The sequence below is a fragment of the Ahaetulla prasina genome, chromosome 3 (genome assembly GCF_028640845.1).
Source record: "Ahaetulla prasina isolate Xishuangbanna chromosome 3, ASM2864084v1, whole genome shotgun sequence".
NCBI classification, from domain to species: domain Eukaryota; kingdom Metazoa; phylum Chordata; class Lepidosauria; order Squamata; family Colubridae; genus Ahaetulla; species Ahaetulla prasina.
The window spans coordinates 96,980,436-97,006,379 of record NC_080541.1 but is presented as its reverse complement, the minus strand read 5'-3'; the positions used below and the strand labels follow the sequence as shown (position 1 = coordinate 97,006,379).

At 40.1% G+C, this 25,944-nt stretch overlaps 1 long non-coding RNA gene across 1 annotated transcript in view; it reads left to right on the top strand.

Annotated features, from left to right (window-relative positions):
- The first annotated feature begins 931 nt into the window (after positions 1-931).
- LOC131194125 (uncharacterized) overlaps positions 932-25,944 on the top strand; it is a 48,080-nt gene continuing 23,067 nt past the window's right edge. Inside the window, exons 1-2 of the long non-coding RNA XR_009154105.1 lie at positions 932-1,189; positions 7,733-7,825. This is a non-coding gene — a long non-coding RNA (uncharacterized LOC131194125). The remainder of the gene's footprint in view (positions 1,190-7,732; positions 7,826-25,944) is intronic.

Here is a 25,944-nt window from a genome sequence, read left to right as displayed (position 1 = left end):
GAACAGTCATTTCAAAATGAACTTAACACAGTATTTTTTAAAGTGCAAGGTCAGGAATGTCTCCCTTACCCCCCTGACCCGCTACATTTTTGACTGCCAGGCATAATTGCTTACACAAGGCCGAACTCCCGCATAGTTGCTCTTTTGAGCCTCAGAGCATTTTAGAAGGGGACAAGCATGTCTGGAAATTTTCTCCCTGTGGAGTCCAGCTGTCTAAGTGTAAGACTTCTGGGTTCTTGGTGTTTTTTTTTTTGGTTTTTTTTTAGAATTAACATCTGTATTCTCAAAACACATGAAACTCCAAATATTTTTTTTTAATGCAACGTTGTTCTAATTCCACCAGATGCTGAATTCAATGGTGGGTTGCCCCCAGTTCGGACTGGTTCTATAGAACTGGTAGTAAAACTGGCGGGAGACTCCACCCACTGACCCGAACGTCATCAAAAGTGATCAGCGCATGTACAGAAGGAGCGCGTGCGCACACGCGGGCACGATGCGAAACAGTAGTAAAGGTAAGTAGAACCCACCCCGGCTGAATTGGATGGAACCCCTTACCCAATATATAATTGATTGGTGGATGAAACAGTCATCAATCTTCTTCACAGATCTGGGATTTTCAGCCATTAAAAAAAAACAATAAAAAAACTTCAGAGATGGATAGATACTAAATTGCTCTCTGGTAGCTATTATTTTCACTTAAAATGCCTCTGCACATTTTGAGTTTACTATTGGTTATCCCCAGATAGGATTCCAAGTGACTGCATGTAATTTGAACAATCTATCTCCAGCCAATAAAGCAGAAATACTCAAGCTTGTTTTCTCAGCGTGAGTTGAGTTTGAACAGGGAATTGGGCCAGAAAAAATACCCCTGTCTGCCTTGTGCAATGTGAAATTATAATGAAATCATAAACCACATTCTGATGAAGGCAGTCTCTCTCCTGCCTGCAAGTTAAGAACACTCCCATTGTAATTATGGAATTTCCTGGAATGCTGATAGTTGTTGTATTCATGCTGTTCATTTCTGTTCTTAACTTTCTTACCTGGATGGCAGGTGAACATTAGAGTGCCAGTTTTATTCCCAACAACTCTACACACCCAGATGTTCTAAAGACCTTTGTTCATTGAGCACTGATGTTTGAAACTCAGCTGTAAGCGTGCTTGGCTGAATGGACTCACAAATATCACAAATGTAAGGAAATTGCAAGGAGGAGTGTTAAACCATGTAGTAAAAAATGCTTACAAATTTCCCCCCAGCTCACAGTATTATGGTGTGAGCATAATACTTTGGTGAAAGACGTCCCGCTGCCTAAAATAGAAGAATACAATAAACTTCTTTAGGATTTCTCTGAAAGGTGCAGTGTTAACAAGAGCATTCATGACCATTCCTCCTAACTTTTGGGACCATATCTGTCAACCTAAGGCCAAATGGTGACTGGGAATGTCAGGCCTAGCATGCTCTCTCTGAAGAAGGGCTCTTGGAGGGAGGGTTTGGACACTGACAGATATGTGCCAACTGCTTTCTTGCTCTGGCCTTTGTCATGAAAAACATGAGTTCCAGTAAGCTTCTCTGAAATTTCCCTCTAGTACAACTCAGATACAGGATTTGCAAAATGAGGCATGGGACCTGCTCTGTACTGGACACTGTCCTGCTGTGATCTTTGGCAAGTATGGGTACAGGTAGTCCTCGTCTTACAATAGCTCATTTAGTGACCATTCAAAATTTCAATGGGACTGAAAAAAGTGACTTATAACCGTTTTCACACCTATGACCATTGCAGCATGCCCATGGTCACATGATCAAAATTCAGATGCTTGGCAACTGGATCATGTTTATGGCAGTTGCAGTGTCCCAGGGTCATATGATCAGCTTGGTCACATGACCATGGCCATGACAAGCAAAGTCAATAGGGAAGCCAGATTCGCTCAATAACCCTGTTACTAACTTAATAACTGTGGTGATTCACTTAACAACTGTGGCAAGAAGGGTTGTAAAATGGGGCAAGACTCATTGAACAAATGTTTCATTGTGGAGTCGAGTTTCAATTGTTGAGTTTCAACTGTGGTCGTAATTTGAGGACTACCTGTATTAGACAGAAATGAGGCAAAATTAGGCAAAAGGCAAAAAACTACACCCTAAATGAAGAACTACCAAGAAGAACACCACATCTCTAACCAACACTGGCAAGGCAATTTACTGTATGTAAAGAGGGAGCAAACCCCACCCTCATTCACACGGATCATGTTACCTAGTCTGGTAATGAAAACTCTTCAAACAAATAACCAAGATTTGAGAGCACCAAGAACTCCACAAGAATTAAACAGCCCAGACACTAATAAATCAATAACTGAACCAGAGATTAAACAATTATTGGACTAATCTTTAGTTATTTGTTACATTATCTTAGACCTGAATGGAACATTCAAGTATAGATCATATTGAAGTATGTGGGTATGAAGTTCTTCAAATTAGGATAGTTTAAAACAGGGATGTCAAACTCATGGCCCACAGGCCAGATGTGTTGTGTCTCGCCCAATCTCACCTCAGCCGGGGTCTTCTTATCTGCTTCCGAACACGGAAGAAGAAATACCTCCAGCCCCCAGCCCTGGCTCCATGCCCAGACAGGCTGAAGAAGAAGAAATACCTCCAGCCCCCAGCTCTGGCTCCATGCCCAAGCAAACGGAGCAACTAGACCCCTCCCCCTCCTCCACAGCATGTGAGCCTGAGGAAGGTTTATTACCAACAACCGCCGACTGGAGTGACCATAGCGTCAGAAGACTTGATAGGCGGAGGCAACAGAAGGAAGGGAGGGACAGGCCTGGATAAGTGCTGAGTCATGGAGTCACACCCCATGGCCTATATAAAGGATCTGCTTTCTGGCATTCTCTGAGTCAGGCAAAGTCTAAACATATCTTGCTGAAGTCACTTTCTGGTCTCCTGCCTGCCTTGAGGACTTTGCTAGGACTTTGGCAGAGCTGTAGAGGCACACCTGATTCGGATTTCCCTGACCCGGCCGTCAGCGGAGGAGTGGGACATGACAAGATGCATCATGTGCTGGCCACTCCTACTCCTGGTTTAGCAAAGGGGGGAAAAGTTTCAATATGCCACATGACGACACTATCGGTTTGCCAAACCGGGATGAACAGGTAGAAACCCATCATTGGTGATGCCGCAAATTTGACACCCCTGGTTTAAAATAATACTGCCTTTCCTCCTGCAGCTAAAATAATCTTTGTTTTCACATCTGGCATCTAAAACAAGGCATGTCAGGATTCACCTGGATCTTTGAAGGTTTGAAAATGGATGGTCAGTCTAGAGTATAATATCCCTGTTCTCCAGGTCTTCCATCAGAAGCTCTGAAATGAATTTCTACCTGTATTTGCTTCAGTATGAGTACATGTAATCTCAGATTCCAATAAAGCATGTCCCAAATCAAACAGAAACTGCTGTCTCTCAGATTGTCTAAGGTTAGAGATCAGGGACAGAAAGCCACTAAACACAGCTGGCCTCTTTCCACTTTCAACCTGTTATGTGTTCAGATATATAAGGTGTAGCAACATAGTAAATTTAGAATAGACTACATGAATATATGTGCACACATTAAGCACAAAAACTGGATGCAAACTGAGCTCCCACTTTCATTTGCTGTACCTTAACTTAAAATGATAATATATAGTAACCACAATACTGTAATTTAAATAATTTGCTACATTTCTAATATACAGTATATACAGTAAATTATCTGAAATCTGCAAAAAGAGGCATAATTTTTCCCAGTTTGCTAATTGATAAGAGTGACTCTACAGCAATGTAGTTGTTTATTGAATTTGCTCCAATTTTGCCTGTGCTCAAATAATGTTATGTACTGTATATAAAATATTACATAATATGTTTATTATAATTTTAAAAACAAAGGCAGGAAGAACCCCTCATTTATCTAAAATAGAACCTTGTAACACTACATATCTCTGCCTTTTTTTAAATCACATTTTCTGCTTTGCTACCAGCCTCCTCTGTCTGGCACCCAGCCATCAAAACACTATTCATCCTTGTCATTAATTATGTTACTAAAGCTAAGTGGCTGAATTTATAAAAATCTTCTTAAACAGAAACAAATTGTATTATCATTTAGCACAAGGTGCAAACACATCCATGCAACATAATGACATGGCACTTCTACTTATATAAAACCAAATGTTTCTTCAAAAGAGAAGGAGGTAGGAGGAAAAAGAATTTCAGATCTAATCAGTATCTCAAATCAATCGAATCTGCAGAGGCGAACATTTATCTATTTTTCAAATTTATATGGCTGCCCATCTCACAAGAAGTGATTCTGGGTGGTATAAAGCAAAAAATAAGTATAGAACAATAAACATGTCAAACAGAATCACCTCAAGATTTCACCAGTCCCTTGAGACTTCCAGGTTTGATGACAGGTTTGAGACAAAATCTCAAGAGACTTCAAAATAAAACAAGGAGGGTTGGAGTGACTTTAGTTTGCAGAGGAGAATGTTCTGTAAGGTGGCTATCACTTCCTTGCTTACTAAGTGCAGTTCTCTGAGAGATGGGACCTGCAGCATCCCTTTCTTGCTAGATCTGATGAGACAAGCAAAATTCCTTGGTAGCCTTAGTCTTAAGATTATCACGTGACATCCCATAAACCAGCTTCTCCTAACTACATATTACTGGACACAAAGAAAGTACTAGAAAGCCTCTGACTTGTTTAGATCTTCTATTAAAGAAGAAACCATAATTGAAACTGATCTATGTGGTCAAAGAAGCAATACGGCCATCATTTAATGCTAACTCAAAGCTCCTTTTTTGTGCTATTTCTAGGTAAATTAGAATTGTTATGAAAAAGAATAAATTTAACTTTCACATAATCAAGCACAGGTTAAAAGTACATGTCGTGTCCCACTCCTCCTCTGACGGCCGGATCTGGGAAGTCTGTATCAAGCGTGGCCACGAAGCCTCTGCAGCTTTGCCAAATTCCTGTCAGAGTTCTCAGAGCAGGCAGGAATCCAAGGTGTGACTTCAGCAACCAGATTAGACTTTGCCTGACTCAAGGAATGCCAGAAAGCAGATCCTTTATATAGGCCATGGGGTGTGGCTCCATGACTCAGCACTTATCCAGGCCTGCCCCTCCCTTCCTTTTGCTGATATCGCCTCTCCATTCTCCGGAAGCGGGGATCTGTCCACGTTTTGTCAGCTGCCAGCAATTCTAGCTCGTGGCTGGCTTCTTGCTCACATGCTGTGGTGGGGAGGTTTATTTGCTCAGTCTGTCCGGGCATGGTGCCAGGACTGGGGGCTGGAGGCATGCCAGGCCATTCGTCTTCACTATCAGTCTCTGGCTGAGATAGCAGGAGATGGGAGGGGCCCGGCTGCGGAGAGGGGGGCGGGCGAGGCACAACAGTACAGTTGTGCTATAAACATTGATTGTGTCCAGAGTCTATTGAGCTAAACATGTGTATTGTTTACCAATGTCATGTTTCTAGAGAAATCCTTGACCTAGGTCAAAAGATGTTAGAATTACTGGAGGATCTCTCGCCCCCATGATTAGAAAGGCTGACCCAATAATTCAAATCGACCCGATGTTCGGTCAAATTATTAGAGATCATCTGAAATATTTGTTTATATATTTTTCTTGTTAAATAAGGATGAAAATGTTTATAACTCTTTACAGATCCATTATGTAAAGAAAGGAGAATTTATCAGTTTTTTTATTTTCTTTCTGGCATCCAGTTGGGGTGGATTTTTTTATATGTTTAATGTTAGATTTATTTGAAGTTTGGGTCATTTTTTTTCTTTTTTTGTACATAATTTTTTGCTGCTACTGTTGGATGTATGTTTTTCTGCATTTTTCTGCTAAATATAACAACATAGCATATTATGTTAATAAACATTATGCACACACACACACATGCACATGAATGTATATGTATACACACACATGTGCACACACACATATATAAATGAAAGTGAAGCTAATGTTCCACCTAACCAGAGACAATGCAGATATTTGTAAGGTTTAGGCTGTAGCCTTTAGTTTGCATCTGGACAATGGATGGGGTTATTGCATCATAGAATTGGAAGATATTTTGAAATTTATCTGGTACGGCCTATGGCTCTGCAGATCTTATACATTCTGCATTAAATTACCCACAATTTAGACCAGTCTATATTGGAAATGATGTTCTTATGGATTTGTGGCTGTTGTAAATGTCCTGAATCCCTAATTTTTGAGTCTTTGGGCTTTCTCTGGGTTCTTCTTTCAGACAACAGATTCTGTTTGAGGTTCAGATTTCCAACAAAACTGATCTATGTCTGCCTTTGACTCCTTTAATGCTAATAAGTTATACTGGGTTGATTCCTGGTCTGATTGCTGGCTTGGCAGCTGTTATTCCCAAGGCAAGGCAACCACAGCAAATTCCATCAGCTGGCCCAGACAGAATATAAAGTTGTTTCTTAAACAGTTTTATGTCTGTGAAATACTGTTCTATTGGGTACAGTATTCAGCTCTCAGAAATTGACATCATTCTAAACCAGTGTTTTTTAAACTATTTTAAGATGTAAAGATTTCAACTTCCATGCTACCTGGGGAATTCTGGAAGTGGAACTCTACAAATCTTGAAGTTGTCAATCTTGACAATCACTGATTGTCAAAATATCTTATGCCGCCAGACTCGAAATTTTGGGCTTAGACAACTTAGAACTTCGCCATCTTCAGTCTGACCTAAGCATAGTACATAAAATCACCTGCTACAATGTCCTACCAGCCAATGAATACTTCAGCTTCAACCAAAACAATACAAGAGCACACAATAGATACAAACTCATAGTAAACTGATCCAAACTAGACTGCAGAAAATACGACTTCAGTAACAGAGTTGTCAATGCCTGGAATGCACTACCAAACTCTGTGGTTTCTTCCCCAAATCCACAAAACTTTAACCTTAAACTGTCTATTATAGACCTCACCTGTAAGGGGCGTGCATAAGCACAACAGCGTGCCTACTGTCCCTGTCCTAATGTTTTCTTTTATTTGTATCCTTTACATGTATTTATAACTATGTTTACACTTGTATCTGTCATAAAATACATCAGGGGTAGTCAACTTTTTTATACCTACCGCCCACTTTTGTATCTCTATTAGTAATAAAATTTTCTAATCGCCCACCGGTTCCACAGTAATGTGCCATGTATCATCGTCTGCGCATGCCTCTCATGCATCGTGGTTGGGTTTGTGGGGACACCGGCTACCATCTCTGCTTGTCTGTTACAGCTGGGTGGTGTGGGGGGAGATGCGCGAGCTATTCTGGGACGAGGCTCTTTTGTTTGTGGTCGCACTATAGCGCCATTTAGTTTCACTTAACGTGAACTAAACTTATGCGCAGGCGATACAAATAGTATATTTTCAGAAATTTAAATTGTCACAGGGAATTTTATGAAAACCTAATGAAAATGTTTTTAAATAATACTATGATTTTTTTTTAAAAAAGTCAATTAAATTAAAAAAAAGGAAAGTGCTTCAGTATCGGACAAAACCCCTACCGCCCACCATGAAAGCTGGAATGCCCACTAGTGGGCGGTAGGGACCAGGTTGACTACCACTGAAATACATGTTTGGTGAAATATATAAATAAATAAAAATAAATAAATAAATGATTGAGACAGCAAAAAAAGCTTTGATTGGCTAATGAGATCTTTTGTGCATGTATAACTTGTTCTTCATAGATTATGGTGTATCAAGACTGAATTATCTGGATTAAAGATGAAGATAGATTTTTCTTTCTGAAAATGGATATTGGATATGTTTCACTAGATAAGGTATGACTTCTATATGACGGGCATACTTGCTAGGAAGTCAAACAATGTGTCCTTGTACAGGTAGTCCTTTACTTACAACAATTCATTTAGTGACCGTTCAAAGTTACAATGGCACTGAAAAAAGTGACTTATGACCATTTTTCACAGTTATGTCTGTTGCAGCATCCCCATGATCACGAGTTCAAAATTCAGATGCTTGGCAATGGCACTGTCTCAGAGTTAATATGACCACCTTTTGCAACTTTCTGATAAACAAAGTCAAGGAGGAAGCCAGATTGACTTAATAATCATGTTATTAACTTAACAAACGCAGCGATTCATTTAACAACTGTGGTAAGAAAGATCATAAAATGTGGCAATTGTCCCACCTAGCAACAGAAATTTTGGGCTCAATTGTGGTTGGAATCAAGGACTACCTGTATATGTCTTTTCTGTCTATCCGCTGGGCAAAAATATTTTAAAGCTATATTGTCAGCATGTATTTTTTATTAATACTCTGCCCTTCCCTCAAATTGTAAAAGTAGCATTCTGACATTCAAGTGCAACTGGTTAGAGCAGTGGTCACCAAACAGTGGTCCGTGGACGACTGGTGGTCCATGAGAAAATTTTGGTGGTCCACAGAAAAATTATTTGCATTTTTATATTGCACTAAATACTATTTATATTTTTTTAAATTCATATTAGTGGTCCACGGGATTTAAAATTATGAATTTAGTGGTCCCTGAGGTCCGAAAGGTTGGTGACCCCTGGGTTAGAGAACTACAGCATCTTGCCATTGTAAAGCATTCTGGCAAATTTTAAAAACCAATAGATACCTTCAGTGTTTTTCACCACCTGACATTCACTAACAGAACTGCTTCTGTTTTAATAAATCTCCCATATGTTCCTCAGAGTTGAATGATAAAGTCATTGGAATAGAAAACAAACTTGCCATTACAAAATAAAATATCCAGGGGAGGAATTTTGTTCTGAAAACAGGAACAGAGACAGAGTCTTCTGCTTGAGCAGAAGACCTCTAAGGTCCCTTCTAACCCTATGATTCTATGTTCTGTAAAATGGTGCATTTGTCTGTAGGAAGCTCTTTAAACACACCAAATCTCGTATTCCTACTCAATCTTTACAAAAAAGACATTTTGTAAAATGCAGATTCATTTTTAATCAAGTAAAGCCACACTTAATATCAGTTAAGATTATTACTTCAACCCAGTGGTGAAATCCAATTTTTTTTACTACCGGTTCTGTGGGCGTGGCTTCTTGGACATGGTGTGGCTTGGTGGGCATGGCAGGGGACAGATATGCAAAATCCCCATTCCCTCCCTACTCCTGGGGAAAGATACTGCAAAATCTCCATTCCCACCCCACTCTGGGGCCAGCCAGAAGTGGTATTTGCCGGTTCTCCGAACTGCTTAAAATTTCCACTACTGGTTCTCCAGAACATGTCAGAACCTGCTGGATTTCACCCCTGCTTCAACCCTAAATTAATATGCATGGTCCTTACTAAACAAATGGTGAGAAATAAAAAAACAAAAACTTCCAGATAGCACTGAGGTTTTGGGTTTTGAGGTTCAGTCAATGTTTAGCAAACAGAAAGAGCAGCATTGCTTAAACCACTTATTACACAGATGTTTGGTTAATGTCAGTTGAGTTTATGTCTAGCATTCTGCTCCCAGTCTCGTACCGATACCTAATTCACTGAAACAGTTTAATTTCAGCCAAGCATATCACTCCTTCCAATAGCAAACTCACCTAGTAAGTGCCAGCAGGACTGCAGCCAAAATGGGGCCCGTAGAGAAATAAGAGAAACATTTGCTTGTTTGTGGGAAGCTCAAGGTTTGCAGAAATATGGGAGGAAAAAAACACCCTGAAGGAACAATCAGAACTGAAGCCATGTTGAACATTTTACACCAGAAAGATGAGTCGGGACCTGGTTTTCAACTGGAAATGAAATTACTTGAGAGTCCAAATACGGTTAAATGCTTCTTGTTTATATGGAGACATACAGATGGGTAATACAGACTATTGGTGAAGATATGTCACCAGTAGTGGGTTTCAAATTTTTTTACAACCAGTTCTGTGGGTGTGGCTTGGTGGGCATGGCATGGCTTGGCGGGCATGGCAGGGGAAGGCTACTGTAAAATCTCCATTCCCACCCCACTCCAGGGGAAGGTTGCTGCAAAATCCCCATTTTCTCCCAATCAGCTGGGACTTGGGAGGCAGAGAATAGATGGGGGCGGGGCCAGTCAGAATTTTCACTACCGGTTCTTGGAACTACTCAAAATTTCCACTACCGGTTCTCCAGAACTGGTCAGAACGTGCTGAAACCCTCCTCTGTATGTCACTAAAGATTTGAACCAAGTTTATTTTGTATGAGTACAACTGTAGAATTTACAGTTTGATTTAGAACTAAGGCAACAGGCCTATTTTTTTCCCCATAATATCTTTCGGTAGCTAATAAATCCAGTATCCTCACTGATCACCAGTTCTTTCCATCAAGAACAAGCTTATTTGGTCAATGGGTTTGATTGTCACAGAGCAAAGGGCAAGCAGGCTGCTTAAGCTCTTCTTTCAGCCTGTGGTATTTTAGAGAGCTTTTTCTAAGGCCCTGAATTCTTCTTCAGTTCTGAGAAAACAAAACAAAATCAACTCTGCTAGTTGCTGTAGTTGTTTTTGGGAGTCTGCACTCGAATAATAAATCTGTTCCCATGACCAGCTCTCCACCAACAGAAGTGCTGGTTGGGAATTCTGGATGTCGCAACCCCACCACTTCTGGAAGACACCACTTTGAAGAAAGCTGCCAGAGCGATTTCTAAATAATTATTTCTCTAGTTAAATGTTTCTGTGGCAGATTTATCTCTCTGCTCTTACAGTTCCCTGAGTAGTAGGACATTTCAGAGTTAGAAGCAGCAGAATGACTTTCCTGAGTGAGGGTAGAGAAAGAGATCTTGCAACATTATTTTAGTTGGGAGTACATACTACACGTGGGAGAAGAGTAAAACATTTAGCCTCCACTAAGATCAGTTTGATTCCCAGTAAATAGGACTCCTTTAGAATCCAGGATACCATTCTGTTTTTTAAATTTGAATAGCACTTCACACTTTGGGTTCACAGAATGTGTTCTAGGAAAGTTGTAAAACACGCCCTTTAAACATGCCAAATCTTGTTTGTGAAAATATCTTGGCCCTTGCCCTACCCTAACTGCTATTTTCAGCAAACCTCCAACAGTTGCAGTCAAAATTGGGTCTCATTGTGCATGACACTCACCTCCTCTTGTTTCCAAATCTGTGTTACCTGAATTCTGTAGTTTTAATCTAACATCATAATAAGCCATTCTGGCAAAGGATCCACAAATCGTTGCAATTTACTCATAAAACTACTCATAATTTTTAGAAAGTATTGGTTTTTTTAAAAAAAAAAAGCTGTGATGTTTTGTCCGTTTAATCCAGGGCCTTGTGGATGTGCAGAATGGGATTAGAAAACTCAGAGCAGTGGAATAAAAACAAACTGAGAAAAGTGGCTATAATTCAGATCCTTTTTAATACTTGGAGAGGCCCAAGGCGGAATGAACTCTGCAACCTTCCTCCTCTCAGTTACCTGTGTCAATGTAATTTTTTCTCTACCGTTTTTTGTCCAGTGAGGAAAAATTCCCCAAAATGAAATGTCTCTTGGATTTATATTTTCATTCAAGGCAGTAAAGTAAACACTGAAATTATAAGACCGCTTGTTACGGGATCCCACTGTCCCTTTCACCTTCATTTAAAATGGCCCTGCTGCAACCTTAGACACAACTGTTGAAGTAGACTTAGTCTTCATGCTTCATTTTCCACCTCACTTACAAAGAGAATTGGTTGGAATCCACAGAGCCAGTAAACAACTCTGAAAGCTCCATTAATAATACCATATACGGCTTCAATGACTGTCCTGTTAAAGGCCAAACAACAAAAGATTGACTTCAGAAGTAGAAGGACAGATGCTCATAGCACCAGAAGAACCTTGCAATCAAAGGAAATTGCCTCCAGGAAGGGGATAATAATGTAGCAGCATCCTGTTGACTCCAATTTAGGCACAAAGACAGATTCAAGTCACTAGAAGAAGAAGCTGAGGTTTGGCATGCAGCAGGCTTATGTTGGACAGAGACATGTCTTTTTTAGACAGAAGGCTATTGTCTCTGTTTATCTTTGTTTGCTAGGAGTATAGCTTTGGGATCATTAAATATATTATTTTTAAGTCCAACGTGAAATGTTTTTGTTAATCTTCCTTTTATGAATCAACTGATATCCGAAAGCTAAAATTGGCTGGAAAAAATTGAATGGATGGCAAAGTTTAAAAGAATCAAAGCCAAGGAAAATATTTGTAAACCTCCCTGTTGGAAACTTAAAATAGCCCGAGCCATTAAATTGAGAAATATAACTGCTTGGTTATAATCAACAGCCAAGTTTTCCTCTGTGTGCTTCTGTGAAGCTATTGGAAAACTCTATTAAGTACATAACAAAACAAGCTGTAACTTTTTGGACACTTGAAAAAAAACTTTGCTTTGCAGATTCCATCTCTTTTTGATAGGAGGGAATGGACTTCAAAGCAAAATAAAATATCCAGTGATTGTTTCCACATCTGCTGGAAAATGTAATTAACTGCAGCTTTGTAAGAACATTCACAAGAAATAGTCATGATCTCCTGTGTTTGTATGTTTAATACTCTGAATCTGACAACTGCAAAAGCAGCTAAGACAGAGCATGGCCTGTTTGGAGCTCAGTGGTAGCCATGTATTTTGTATGTGCAAGTCTTAGCTTAAAAGGCTGGGCATAAAAGAAGACATAATTCATTTAACAAGACAGCCTGCTATGATCTGAACAATAAGCTACATTTGTCTGGGGTTGATCATACAGTATCCTTGATAAGACTATGTTGCATCTGGGTCATTCGTAGCTCTTGTTTAGAACCTGGCTAGGTGGCTCAGTGGCTAAAATGCTGAGCTTGTCGATCAGAAAGGTTGGCAGTTCAGCAGTTCGAATCCCTAGTCTAGGTCTCCTGTGTGAGCAGGGGGTTGGATTAGGTGACCTCCAAGGTCCCTTCCAACTCTGTTACTGTTACTTCTCTGAATTACAGGGGGTCTCAGGTGATCATGAGGCCAGTATATCTGATTCCCCATGTATCTAGCATAAACAATTCTCATTCTCCAGCCATCATTTAGAATTCTTGTAAATATGATTGATATGTGAAAACTTCTTTGAATTAACAACATTTTTGAGAGCCTCCCTCCCTTCTGACTAATTGGAAAAGCTGCCAACGTCACTGCGATGTTGGTGGGTGGAAATATGCCCATATATGTCTTGTACTGGTCAGGCTTCCTTCTTACTGACATTCCATCCATCCATCCATCCACCCACCCACCCACCCACCCAACTCAGGATGCATCAAGCAAAGGAAAGCTTTTACTGAAAGGCCTGGTCCCACTAAGTAGAAAAAGGAAGTGTTTTTTGACTAGCCATAGTATGAAAATTTAAAACCCGGTTCTCATAAACTATGCTGAAGCAATGAGATACCACCACTGGGTCCTCTGCTTCTCACGTTAAAAAACCGGGTTGATTGCCCAAGAATTGCCTATTTCTAAGAGAAAAGGTGACCAGAATGTAATAAACAATTCTCTTCCAGCTTCCTGTCCCTTATCATTAATTTACCCTCTGTGAATCTAGGGCTGCTATTTTACCCCTAAATATTGTTCTAAATTAGCCACTGATCCCATTTGCACAATCAGATTGGTTTTATGTTCCCATGAGAAGAATTGATTTCAATGCGTTTTAATGAGTTTAAGGAATTTGTATGGAAATCATTTCTAACCACTGGAAGAACTGAAGAACTCATGCTGGGCCATGAACTCTTTGGAATACTTACAGTGTATCTGGAAAGATTTCTTGTCTAAACCGTAGAACAACATACCATTTAGATTCTGAATTTTTAATCACAATAAACCTACGGTATATTAAATATAATTGATCATCAACATTTATATTGAGTCAATGCACCATATGGATGAGATATTAATGGGAAAAGTAGTAAAATGATGCCATTGTTAAAGTTTAGTAAATGAATGTGTGCTTGTGCAGCTTGCATTTGCTCAGATTTTAAAATGAAGAAGACATATGGATATACTTTTCATAATGATAAGGATTGAAAATTAGGCAGAAGAGCCTGATCATCTACACTCAAACTAGACGAAATGAAAATAATCTGAAGTCTTCTGTAAGAAGAATCATTTCTCTGTCCTAGATCACGGAAAATGATGGAGGAGAAAAGGCTGTAAAACTGGATCTACAGTTTTGAAGATGCTTTCCCTGTTACTGTTAGGAGTTATAATACTTTTAGATTAAGGCATACTTAACTGAGCAGGGAACCATAATAAATGACATGAGAAGGTTTGTTATAGAAGATGTAGCATTAGGACAAAGATAAAAAAAATAATTGCTACCAACCTGCCTTCCATTGAGGACCTGTATACTGCACGAATCAAGAAGAGGGCCGTGAAAATATTTACAGATCCCTCACATCCTGGACATAAACAGTTTCAACTCCTACCCTCAAAACGACGCTATAGAGCACTGCACAACAGAACAACTAGACACAAGAACAGTTTTTTCCCGAAGGCCATCACTCTGCTAAACAAATAATTCCCTCAACACTGTCAAACTATTTACTAAATCTGCACTACTATTAATCTTCTCATAGTTCCCATCACCAATCTCTTTCCACTTATGACTGTATGACTGGGCCAGAGTCCAAAGAGTCAATAAGCAGGATGGGCGTCCCCGGAGTGGGGTCTTCGATCGCCCCTGGTAGTGGGCATCTGCTTAACGCGTCTGCATGCCCCACTTCTTTTCCTGGTCGATGCTGCAGCTTGTAAGAATAAGCGGCCAAGAAAATAGTCCATCGGGTCAAGCGTGGCGAAAGTGCCACAGGCGTTGGGCGGTCGCCAGCCAGTATCCCTAGTAGCGGTCTGTGGTCAGTCACGATTTCAAAATCCGCCCAAAAACATATTCGTGGAATTTTTCACCCTGACACAATGGCTAGTGCTTCTTTATCTAATTGGCTGTAGTTCCTCTCTGGGAGGACATCGTTCTAGAGTAAAAGCTATAGGGGCTTCTGTGCCGCTTTGAAGTCTATGGCTGAGTACAGCCCCACCCCATAAGGGAGGCATCGCAAACCAGCACTAGGGGCAATGAGTTATGATATTGGATGAGCAGGCTATCACTTGAGAGCAGGTTTTTACTGCTTCAAAGCCCTATTTTCCGACTTTCCCAAGACCAAACAGTATTTTTCCTAAAAGCCTATGCAGCGGTTCAGCAACGGTCGCTTTGTTTTTAAAAAGACCGCAGAAAATTCACTAGCCCCAGGAATGCCTGTAGCTCTGCTTTGTTTTTGGGCGCTGGAGCCTTCTAATTGCCTTGACCTTGCTCTCAGTGGGTGAATTCCTTTCTTGTCTATCCGTAGCCCAAGAAATCGACGGATTCGACCCCTATCTGGCATTTGTTTACCTTGACTTTTAATCCGCTGTCCGGAAAATGCCCAGAACCTTTCTCAAACGCTCCCCCAATTCCTCTATGTTTTCCCCTGAAATCAGGACATCATCGAAGTAGGGAACTACCCCTGGGAGCCCTTGCAGAAGTCGTTCCATTAGGTTTTGGAACAGCCCTGGTGCCACACTCACCCCAAATTGCAATCGGGTGCACTTGGAGGCCCCCCTGTGCGTTACAATCGCTTGGGCTTCGCCAGCGGGCGCTCACGGCAGTTGTTGGTAGGCTTGGGCCAAGTCTAACTTTGCAAAGACTTGCCCTTGCCCCAAAGAGTGCAGCAAGTGTTGCACCACGGGAACCGGGTAAGCGCTTTTCTGTAAGGCTTTGTTAAGCGTCGCCTTGTAGTCAGCGCAAATTTAATTGACCCGTCTGGTTTTATTGGGGTGACGATTGGCGTCTCCCACTTTGCGTGATCGACTGGCACCAAAATCCCCTGATTTATGAGCTTATCTAGCTCCTTGTCAATTTTTGGTTTTAGGGCAAAAGGGACTCTCCTCGCCTTAAGCCTAATGGGAGCTACCTGGGGGTCTAAGTTGAAGGAAATAGGGGTCCCCTTGTACTTGCCCAGGCAGTCCTTGAAGACATCTTCGAACTCGTTAAAGAGAATGTCTTTCAGGTTACAGTCACTTCTGTAGATGCCAGTCACTCCCATGCCCAGGGCACGAAACCAGTCTAGTCCCAACAGACTGGGCAGGGTCCCTTCGACGATCGTGATGGGCAGGGTCTTCTTGTGTGGTCCGTACTCGACTCGGACGGAGGTGGTCCTCGAACAGGGATGTGATTCCCTGGTAGTCGTGGACTCGTAGCGTTGTGCTTGCAGGTGGCGCTCGCGACTGACGGCAGTGACTTCGCCAAAGTGTCCCAGGACATGATGGTGATCGCTGATCCGTGTCTACTTCAAGCCGGCACCGTACTCCCTCTATTTTTGGTTTGGTGAAGATCTTCTTCTCCACTTTGGTCGAGGCGCGCCTATGACCACAGTCGCTTGGTTTGAATCTGCGCCTTTTTGTTTGAGCCAATCGCGGGTCGCCTTGCCGATTCCGCGCCTGATTGGCCGATTTGAATTTTCGGCGGAAGGTTGGGCCGCCGACAAACTTGAGCTAGGTGCCCTTTCTTCCCACACCGACATGTCGCGCCCTTAAACTTGCAGCGTTGGCGCTGGTGTTGACCACCGCAGCTTCCGCATTCGCCTCGGTCCCCTTTGTCGCTTTCTCGGTTCGGCAGACCCTTCCTCATCTTCACCGCCGGATTCGGTCTGAACCTCCTCCTGGTGCACTGGAGTTGGCTTCACGCCGCCTTTGGTGGGACAGGCTTTGCAGTGTCTCCGCCGCTTGAGGACATTTCATGTGCTCTGGCTTCGCCCAGAGCGTGGCCAGCGTTAGGTTGCTCTTTGCTAGCAGCCGCCGCCGCAAACGGATGTCTCTGACCTCGGATGAGTTGCTCGAGGAGCACCTCGCCTAGGTCGGTATCCGCAGTCCTTGGACGCTTCTTAGGGCGGCCATGTAGTCACCGGCGGATTCGCCCATCTGCCTTCGCCTCCGAATTCAAACCGCCGCACGATTTGGACGGCGTTGGTGCGGGCGGTTTTTAGTAAAGTCTGTAGAGTTGGCCACGACACCGATTGTAACGGCGTTGGTTCTGCCAGGGCTTCCGCGATATCAATGACCTCCGACCACAGTGGCTTAAGAAATAAGCCCTTTTGTTATCTGAACTCCTTGCAGTTCGTTGGCTTTAGAAAGCTTTCAAACGGGTCATATACGTTCCCCATTTCTCTTTAGCCGGGTCAAACGGTGCGGGCGGAGTGTAACTGGCCATCTCCGCTTTTCTGCCCTGTGTTTGCTGGGTTCGGGTCTATCGTGCTTCAGCTCGGTTCTGGTTCTCCTTAGCCTCGAGATCCCACCCTCGTCGCCAGTGTTAAGTTCTGGAAGTAACGAGGCTGGAGACCAGGGTAGTGACAACAGCTCTTTAATATAGAGTGAACCCAGCAACAGGCTGGGGGAAAAACCTCTCCTTTTATACAGTTCTACTGGCGGCTTCGTCCAATCAGCAACGTGCTGATTTCCCGCCCAAATATTTAAAGGTACATACAAGAATACATAACAGAAGTGTTTTTTGACTAGCCATAGTATGAAAATTTAAAACCCGGTTCTCATAAACTATGCTGAAGCAATGAGATACCACCACTGGGTCCTCTGCTTCTCACGTTAAAAAACGGGGTTGATTGCCCAAGAATTGCCTATTTCTAAGAGAAAAGGTGACCAGAATGTAATAAACAATTCTCTTCCAGCTTCCTGTCCCTTATCATTAATTTGCCCTCTGTGAATCTAGGGCTGCTATTTTACCCCTAAATATTGTTCTAAATTAGCCACTGATCCCATTTGCACAATCAGATTGGTTTTTATGTTCCCATGAGAATAATTGATTTCAATGCGTTTTAATGAGTTTAAGGAATTTGTATGAAAATCATTTCTAACCACTGGAAGAACTGAAGAACTCATGCTGGGCCATGAACTCTTTGGAATACTTACAGTGTATCTGGAAAGATTTCTTGTCTAAACCGTAGAACAACATACCATTTAGATTCTGAATTTTTAATCACAATAAACCTACGGTATATTAAATATAATTGATCATCAACATTTATATTGAGTCAATGCACCATATGGATGAGGTATTAATGGGAAAAGTAGTAAAAGGATGCCATTGTTAAAGTTTAGTAAATGAATGTGTGCTTGTGCAGCTTGCATTTGCTCAGATTTTAAAATGAAGAAGACATATGGATATACTTTTCATAATGATAAGGATTGAAAATTAGGCAGAAGAGCCTGATCATCTACACTCAAACTAGACGAAATGAAAATAATCTGAAGTCTTCTGTAAGAAGAATCATTTCTCTGTCCTAGATCACGGAAAATGATGGAGGAGAAAAGGCTGTAAAACTGGATCTACAGTTTTGAAGATGCTTTCCCTGTTACTGTTAGGAGTTATAATACTTCTAGATTAAGGCATACTTAACTGAGCAGGGAACCATAATAAATGACATGAGAAGGTTTGTTATAGAAGATGTAGCATTAGGACAAAGATAAAAAAAATAATTGCTACCAACCTGCCTTCCATTGAGGACCTGTATACTGCACGAATCAAGAAGAGGGCCGTGAAAATATTTACAGATCCCTCACATCCTGGACATAAACTGTTTCAACTCCTACCCTCAAAACGACGCTATAGAGCACTGCACAACAGAACAACTAGACACAAGAACAGTTTTTTCCCGAAGGCCATCACTCTGCTAAACAAATAATTCCCTCAACACTGTCAAACTATTTACTAAATCTGCACTACTATTAATCTTCTCATAGTTCCCATCACCAATCTCTTTCCACTTATGACTGTATGACTGTAACTTTGTTGCTGGCAATCCTTATGATTTATATTGATATATTGACCATAAATTGTGTTGTAAATGTTGTACCTTGATGAACGTATCTTTTCTTTTATGTACACTGAGAGCATATGCACCAAGACAAATTCCTTGTGTGTCCAATCACACTTGGCCAATAAAATTCTATTCTAAGATTTGAAACAGTCTTGTTTCACAGGAATGAAAGAGAAACTGCTGTCCAAGAAGGAAAAAAAGATTGTGTAGATTGGAAATGTATTTAAGGTGGATCTGCTCCTTTCATTTTAAAACAGTTGTCTTTCTGCTTGACAAATGTTATTATAGACATCAGTCATTTTACGGAATGGGCCATTTTCCCTGATAAAAGTACAAAAATAATGCCATTACGTAGCTCTGCAATGTAGATCTAGGCCAGCAGCCAAGTTCTGTCAAAGATGATTCCCCAAGGCCTCAAGGTGGAACAAGAATAATGGGAGTAATGTATGAATGCATGCAATGTATAAAGTGATGATGCCAAACTTTGGTAAACAGGCAGAGGTTTTGCTAAGTCAGGAAAAAGGGAAGGAAAGGAGTTCCTGCAGATTTTACTCTGCTAGTGATTGCCAACTATAAGGGATCCAACATTATGTTGTGGAGCATGGTTTCCTCCCCACTCAAGTGATACCTATTTATCTACATACAACTTGCATGCTTTCAAACTGCAAGATGGGCAGGAGCTAGGCAAAAATGGGTGCTTATCCCGTTGCATGATGCACGGGTCTCAAACTTGGGCTGTCGACTTTCCAAGTCAGGAAAGCATGTGAATAAAATATTTCCATCAGGTATCCTCTCTACAAATTCAAACACTTGTGAGTTTTTTTCAAATTGGAGTACATCAAATACAAAATCCAGAGAAATACAAGGTAGAAGAATGAAGGGCACTTTTTCACATGTAGTAAATTTGCTCCCCCAAAAGCTCTTTTACTATCCAACACATAGGTTTAAGAAAAAGACAGACAGGTATATAGCACCCATGCCCTTATTTATGAGGTCATCATGTACGACATGTAAAGAGTAGGGAGATCAGCTGAAGAGCTGCTGAGAGGGATAAATGTTTCTGCTTCAATTTTCTTCTCTTATACAACATAACTATCACAATAAACTTTATATAAACTTTATATATATAAACTGGCTTGATTTTAAAAAATTTTTAATTTGATTTTATGGGTTTTAAATTTTTGTCACTTTTATAGGGTGTTATTGTATTTTAAATTTGGCCATTTGAATAAGTTTTTTAAGGGTTGTTCTTAGTATTGTATGTATTGTTCCTTTTGTATTTTATTTTGGCTGTTCACCGCCCTGAGTCCTTCGGGAGAAGGGCGGTATACAAATTAAAATATTATTATTACTATTATTGTTGTTGTTGTTGTTGTTGTTGTTGTTGTTGTTGTTATTATTATTATTATTATTATTATTATATATATATCTTTGGCCACTGTTCCTGGTGCCTTCTACATATGATTGGACATTTATAATATCAGCACATCTAGAAAGTACCAGCTCAGGATACATAAAGTAGGCGATTAATTTGGAGATCACTAGAACATTCAGTGCCTACTATTTGCTTTTAAATATTAGTGGTAAAACACAGAGCTGCATGGTGGCCTAGTGGTGAAGGCACTTGCCTCCCCCGCAGAAGGTTGAGAGTTCAATCCTAGATAGCGGCAGATGTTTCTAGTTCAGGGCACCAAGCAGAAACATCTGCTGCGAACTCCATGTAGGCGTCAGGAAAGGCATCCAACCAGTAAGCACCCAACTTCATTTAGTGGATGTGATTCTAATCCAAATTAAGGGATTGGAGAGTCATAAAAAGAAGAAAAAATACTGGTAAAAGTGACCAAGCCCTAAAGCTAAATCTTCATGGATTCTACTGGGTTGACTGGAAATCACCATATTAAATCTTTTTTTATTTTTGCAAATTCATCTGTGCCCATTTTTTGATTTAACTACTAAAGATTTTCCACTTACTGTCCATCTCTCCTTTTATGATCCTACTTTGTTTTCACCTTCTAGACTTTTGTTCAGAGAGATTGTCCTTGATCTATGATTTTCTCTCCTTTTATCTCTGAACAAGGATCAAAACAGATGGCTCTGGATTGGTCCAGGCTGACTTGTGAACTTTGGTCTCTTGAAACAGAGCTGTCCGAGAACTACATAGGCATATAACACAGAATGACACAGCGAGGACTAATTGTAAATATTGTTTTAAAATCATAACAAATTTTGGGTTATGGCTGCTAGGATTATTTTAATGTGTTTATTATTCTGTAATTGTGATGGAATGTGCACCTGCAGCAGAGCGAGAGAATTTTGCAACGCAGACCTTTTCTAGAAAGAGACCCAAATCAATTAGGATGGGGAGGAAGGAAGAGGATCAGGGTAACCACACCATAAAATTTCTCAGAATGTATTCGTCATTTTAAAACAGTTGTCTTTCTGCTTGACAAATGTTATTATAGACATCAGTCATTTTACGGAATGGGCCATTTTCCCTGATAAAAGTACAAAAATAATGCCATTACGTAGCTCTGCAATGTAGATCTAGGCCAGCAGCCAAGTTCTGTCAAAGATGATTCCCCAAGGCCTCAAGGTGGAACAAGAATAATGGGAGTAATGTATGAATGCATGCAATGTATAAAGTGATGATGCCAAACTTTGGTAAACAGGCAGAGGTTTTGCTAAGTCAGGAAAAGGGAAGGAAAGGAGTTCCTGCAGATTTTACTCTGCTAGTGATTGCCAACTATAAGGGATCCAACATTATGTTGTGGAGCATGGTTTCCTCCCCACTCAAGTGATACCTATTTATCTACATACAACTTGCATGCTTTCAAACTGCAAGGTGGGCAGGAGCTAGGCAAAAATGGGTGCTTATCCCGTTGCATGATGCACGGGTCTCAAACTTGGGCTGTCGACTTTCCAAGTCAGGAAAGCATGTGAATAAAATATTTCCATCAGGTATCCTCTCTACAAATTCAAACACTTGTGAGTTTTTTTCAAGTTGGAGTACATCAAATACAAAATCCAGAGAAATACAAGGTAGAAGAATGAAGGGCACTTTTTCACATGTAGTAAATTTGCTCCCCCAAAAGCTCTTTTACTATCCAACACATAGGTTTAAGAAAAAGACAGACAGGTATATAGCACCCATGCCCTTATTTATGAGGTCATCATGTACGACATGTAAAGAGTAGGGAGATCAGCTGAAGAGCTGCTGAGAGGGATAAATGTTTCTGCTTCAATTTTCTTCTTATACAACATAACTATCACAATAAACTTTATATAAACTTTATATATATAAACTGGCTTGATTTTAAAAAAAATTTAATTTGATTTTATGGGTTTTAAATTTTTGTCACTTTTATAGGGTGTTATTGTATTTTAAATTTGGCCATTTGAATAAGTTTTTTAAGGGTTGTTCTTAGTATTGTATGTATTGTTCCTTTTGTATTTTATTTTGGCTGTTCACCGCCCTGAGTCCTTCGGAGAAGTGTATACAAATTAAAATATTATTATTACTATTATTGTTGTTGTTGTTGTTGTTGTTGTTGTTGTTGTTGTTATTATTATTATTATTATTATTATTATTATTATTATTATTATTATTATATATCTTTGGCCACTGTTCCTGGTGCCTTCTACATATGATTGGACATTTATAATATCAGCACATCTAGAAAGTACCAGCTCAGGATACATAAAGTAGGCGATTAATTTGGAGATCACTAGAACATTCAGTGCCTACTATTTGCTTTTAAATATTAGTGGTAAAACACAGAGCTGCATGGTGGCCTAGTGGTGAAGGCACTTGCCTCCCCCGCAGAAGGTTGAGAGTTCAATCCTAGATAGCGGCAGATGTTTCTAGTTCAGGGCACCAAGCAGAAACATCTGCTGCGAACTCCATGTAGGCGTCAGGAAAGGCATCCAACCAGTAAGCATCCAACTTCATTCAGTGGATGTGATTCTAATCCAAATTAAGGGATTGGAGAGTCATAAAAAGAAGAAAAAATACTGGTAAAAGTGACCAAGCCCTAAAGCTAAATCTTCATGGATTCTACTGGGTTGACTGGAAATCACCATATTAAATCTTTTTTTATTTTTGCAAATTCATCTGTGCCCATTTTTTGATTTAACTACTAAAGATTTTCCACTTACTGTCCATCTCTCCTTTTATGATCCTACTTTGTTTTCACCTTCTAGACTTTTGTTCAGAGAGATTGTCCTTGATCTATGATTTTCTCTCCTTTTATCTCTGAACAAGGATCAAAACAGATGGCTCTGGATTGGTCCAGGCTGACTTGTGAACTTTGGTCTCTTGAAACAGAGCTGTCCGAGAACTACATAGGCATATAACACAGAATGACACAGCGAGGACTAATTGTAAATATTGTTTTAAAATCATAACAAATTTTGGGTTATGGCTGCTAGGATTATTTTAATGTGTTTATTATTCTGTAATTGTGATGGAATGTGCACCTGCAGCAGCAGAGCGAGAGAATTTTGCAACGCAGACCTTTTCTAGAAAGAGACCCAAATCAATTAGGATGGGGGAGGAAGGAAGAGGATCAGGGTAACCACACCATAAAATTTCTCAGAATGTATTCGTCATTTTTAAAAAGTTACAGCTTTAGTTTGGCAAGATTCTACCCATTGGATATAAGTAAATAAAGGGTTGGATTGGATTTCATTGTCTTGTCTGTGAGGTTGGGCCTGACAGTAATTGAGTTTCATGAATCAACAAATCAGCAGGGTTGGCTTACTTTGTGAGATAACAAACATCTTTTTTCAATGTAACATCCATTTCAGAATAGAAAACAGTGTCTTGTAGGGCGTGAGCACTGCACAAAAAGTATATGAGTAGATTTTGAGACTTTAGCTCAAACAGCTTGACAACCTCCTTATTCTCAAAACTGTTCAAGTAAGGCAAATTCCTTTTTCAGACTTCATGGCTTGCTTTCTAATACAGGTAGTCCTTGAACCTACAACCACAACTGAGCCCAAAATTTATGTTGCTAAGTGAAACAATCGTTAAGTGAATTTGCCCCATTTTACAACCTTTCGTGCCAGCATTGTTAAGTGAATCACTGCAGCTGTTAAGTTAGTCACCCGGTTGTTAAGTGAATCTGTCTTCCCCATTGACTTTGCTTATCAGAAGGTCACAAAAGGGGATCACGTGACCCTGGGATGCTGCAACCATCATAAATATGAACCAGTTGCCAAGTATCCAAATATTGATCGCATGATGCTGGGGATGCTGCAATGGTTGTAAGTGTGAAAAATAGTCTTAAGTCACTAAAAAGAGTCTTAAATCAACCAGACTGGCTGTGAGTTATGTAGAACTTTGAAAACTAATTCCCAAGTGCATTGACAGCTATTATTTTTGCAGACTTGTTAACTCACAGCTGCCTGTATGTAGAGACTTCGTTGAAAATGTGATCATGCAGTACAAGATCCAATACATGTCCAAAATTCTCTATTTTGGGAAGGGAAGGAAGCCTCGTGAGATATTGTATGCTTTTTTACCAAAAATAGAAGAACCCCAAATCTTTTAAAATCGTCTTCACTGTCACTAGACAACCATCTTCACAGCACTTGAGAGGGTCAGCGTCATTGCCCAGAGGATCATTGGTTGCCCTTTTCCCTCCTTGGAAGAGCTAAGAAAGAACTTTTCCTAAGAAAGTTCAAAACATTCTTAAAGGTCCATCTCATCCTGGGCACCCTTTTTTGGAACTATTACCATCTGGCATATGGTACAGATCAATAAATATTTTTTTTTTGTAAAAACAAACAAACAAGGACAAATAGGCTGAAAAACAGCTTCTATCCCAGGGCAATAACCATATTGAATTCTACGGTATAGAGCTATATTAGGTTTTCAATTTCAGTTATACAGAATGTAAAGGATGTATGTTTGTGTTTTTATTTTTATAGTTATAATGTACACTGAAGACGGCATTTAATTTATAAAATAAACTATAAACTATAAACTAAATACACCAATTGGTAGAGGGATTGTATGAGTTAGCCATGTCATTGACACTCATGTGTCCTGTGGAACAAATAGATATGAAGATTTAGCTAGAAAGATACACAAATTTGGGATGAGTTATCAGCTAGCATAGTTTCATTTGCCTTCATTGTGGAAAGAGAAAATTCTTCTCTGTTATTGGACTTTGGAAACAATTTGATATGTGTTGAACACTTCTGGGGTGAAAATCGATTGTTAGTTAAGCATCTGTGGGGTATACAATGGCTTTAAAAAAAAGCTAACCCTTTATTTATTTATTTAACTCGGTATGCCTAGTTTAATGAAAAGAAGGACTAGGGGAGACATGATAGCAGTGTTCCAATATCTCAGGGGTTGCCACAAAGAAGAGGGAGTCAAACTATTCTCCAATGCACCTGAGGGTAGAACAAGAAGCAATGGGTGGAAACTAATCAAGGAGAGAAGCAACCTAGAACTAAGGAGAAATTTCCTGACAGTTAGAACAATTAATCAGTGGAACAACTTGCCTGCAGAAGTTGTAAATGCTCCAACACTGGAAATGTTGGATAGCCATTTGTCTGAAATGGTGTAGGTTTCCTGCCTGGGCAGGGGGTTGGACTAGAAGACCTCCAAGGTCCCTTCCAACTCTGTTGTTGTTGTTGTTGTTGTTGTTGTTATTATTATTATTATTATTTTAACTAAAATAACTAAATCTTTAGTTATTATTTGCCATCAGGCAGAAAATGTAGATGTCCTCAAATAACATTCAAATTCAAATTCCAAAAAAGAGCTCTGTACCATAAATGAGTATCAATCCAACTTTGTAACATTCTCTCCCATCCTGTGTCCCTGTGTGAATGTTTGTAAAAAATCAAAATACAAAATAAGGGCAAGCAATGTGCAATGACAAGAGGAAAATTATTTTACCACTGCGGTCGCTGATAGAAATATAGTTACAAATTAGGCACAGTTTAGGGTTAGGGCTACAAGTGGAGTCTGGCTTAATTTCATTCTAAATTCATTTATTCCATTGCATTGCATGTAGTTGTGATTAATTTATCTTTCCCAGATTGTGTTGCTGATTACAGTATTAATTCAGATGATAATTTAATCAATCCCAAATAAGGAAGCA